We start from the raw sequence: 2,500 nt of genomic DNA, 5'->3' as shown, positions 1-2,500 counted from the left end.
CTCCTATGCCAGAGTTGCACACGCGAAAGTCCTTGTGAGCATTTAGTCACATGTCTGTTGATTTTGGCGGACCTTTCCTGACCAAACAAGGAAGAGGCAAGACATGCCAGAAGAGGCATCTTTGTCTCTTCACATGCCTAGAAACAAGGGCTGTTCACCTCAAAGTAGCATTCAGCCTTGACACTGATGCATTTCTAACCGCATTTTATAGGATGACATCAAGACACTGTCTTCCAAAAAATGTTGTGTGTGGTAATGGGACTAACTTTGTTGGAGGAAGTAATGAGTTGAAGGAATTACAAGCCTTGGATCAGAATAAAATCCAGGACACTACAACAAGCCATGGGATCAAATGGCACTTCCACCCTCCTCTCACGCCACATTTCAGTGGTGTTCATGAAAGCATGATCAAGGCAGCGAAAAGATCCATTTATGCTATTTTGGGTGCAGTGGATATCACAGACGAGGAACTGTTAAGTGCTGTAGTTGCCGCAGAAGGATTAATTACCTCTCGACCACTAACTTATCAGTCAGCAGACCCAACGGACTTAATTCCTCTAACCCCCAACCATTTTCTCCATGATCAGATGGGAGGACGTTTTGCACCGGATTGTGTCGATAGCGTAGCGTTTAACCCAAGAAGGAGATGGCGTAGGGTACAGGAACTTGTGTGCCACTTTTGGCACAGGTGGTTGCGAGAGTGGGTTCCAAGTCTGAGCGCAAGAAGGAAATGGCACAGTGACCAAGCTAACCTGAAAGTTGGCTATGTCGTGATTATGATGTCTACAGAAACTCCGAGAGGAAAATGGCCCTTGGGGCGTGTAGTCAAGGTCTTTCCTGGAAAGGATGACAGAGTTCGTGTTGTTGATGTTCAAGTAGGAAAGGCTGTGTACAGGAGACCAATTGTGAAACTTTCCCCGTTGGAAAATTGTTGAGTTCCAAGTGACTTATTAGTGAACTGCGTATTTTTAAGCTTAAAGGATCTTGTTACCGAGGCAGATTTTTCACTGTGTTGTGGTTTATTGTGTATGTTTTTTTTGACATTGTTATGTCAAAAAAAAAGCTACATTTTCTATTACAAGTAGGCATCCTCACGGTACCCCGGTAGTTCATAGCATTTGCATGCGCATGCACGCCAGGTAGTCCGGAGCTCGAAGTTAAAAACTGTCGGCCATGTTTGTATGTTTTGTCTGAAACAGTGGAATTAAACCATCGTTGTGTTGACATCTTGTCGTTTTTATGAAACTTAGAACATTCAGAACAGTTGTTCCAGTTCTTATCCAAACTCCCCCAAGGAAGGCAGGTATATATCTGTTCCTTTTGAAAAATGAAAAATGAATCTAAAGGGTTGATATTTTGTTGGCACCTTTGAAAAAATATCAGAGAGGTTCAAATTTTGTCGCCTTCTTTGAAGAGAAAATCCAAAGCTCCCTTTGCAAAAACCCACCATCCTTGGTTTGGCTCAAAATCCCATATTAAAGAGGTGAAGATGAGATTTCTAACAAGGGGTTATTGATTTAGTCAACCAACCTTTCATTGGTTGTGTAAAATCATAACAGCGTACGGCAGCTAGAGAAATATCCATGTGGATTTGTAATTTTTAATGAACACTCTCCACGCAACCCAGAGGTTCTCAGGTAGGAAAATACCTGATCTACCTTATGACCATTACAGTCATTTCTGTCGTTTGTGTCAAATGCTTGTATTGATCATTTTTGTCAAGAGGATATGTCGCGGCTGGAGCTATGAAATGGAGGGGCCAGGAAAAAGGTAAGAGAAATCTGGGTAGCACAACAGGCAACCCAAACACATAATTCGAATGCTCAGTCAATGTAACAATTTGCAGGGTCTATATGGGAAACATGAAAATGCAGAATAAAATTGAATAACCCTAGTTTACTTGCTGTACCCAGTCTAGCTCTTCCATAAAATTATGTTGCATGTTCAATCAACTGACTGTATTAAACTCATTTTTATACACTTGAATGATTAAGCTTATCTTTTTTATTGGTGTAAAAGACCCTTCCGACAACGACTTTCCTTACTATACATTGACCAAAAGCTATTAACCCTTTGACGTCCAAACCGGCCTAAACCAGCTAGACTTAGTATTTTACTCTGTCTAACGCCAGACGATTTTACTCATCAATGGGGAACCCCTGGGAGTCAATGGGTTAACCCATAAAACAATATATTCTGCTTTGAGAATCTCTTGTAGCAGTATATAATAACCTCACTTCCTTTTCACATTGAAACTATTTGAGTGCTTTTCTTAAGGTTTTATCTCCCAACTCATTGACAACTGCACATATTGTCATGTCAATGTACAATCAGTCATTCAGTGTTTATATTCTTTTCTGATTGCTAGCAGGGAACCACAGCATGAATAAGTCCCACATTTTCACAATTGACTTGTTTTTGTACCAATACATTCATACACACATACAACCTTTATCTAAACATGATGAAAATTTCAAAGCTGCAAGCTTGTGAGTTTGTG

The 2,500-nt window shown here is 40.6% G+C and overlaps 1 long non-coding RNA gene across 2 annotated transcripts in view; it reads right to left on the bottom strand.

The window, feature by feature from the left end:
- The window catches only part of LOC137967326 (uncharacterized), a 31,354-nt gene that overhangs the window by 19,210 nt on the left and 9,644 nt on the right, over nucleotides 1-2,500 (bottom strand). Inside the window, exon 3 of one of the 2 annotated variants that reach the window (XR_011116524.1) lies at nucleotides 2,019-2,500. This exon is cut by the window's right edge and continues 751 nt beyond it. The exons of the other annotated variant lie outside the window; for it this stretch is intronic. This is a non-coding gene — a long non-coding RNA (uncharacterized lncRNA). Of the gene's footprint in view, nucleotides 1-2,018 lie in introns of those variants that run through there. 2 annotated transcript variants of the gene reach the window in all.

This window comes from Montipora foliosa, chromosome 8 (genome assembly GCF_036669935.1).
Source record: "Montipora foliosa isolate CH-2021 chromosome 8, ASM3666993v2, whole genome shotgun sequence".
In the NCBI taxonomy this organism is placed as follows: domain Eukaryota; kingdom Metazoa; phylum Cnidaria; class Anthozoa; order Scleractinia; family Acroporidae; genus Montipora; species Montipora foliosa.
The sequence above is the reverse complement of the archived record's forward strand: the minus strand, read 5'-3'. Positions and strand labels throughout refer to the sequence as shown.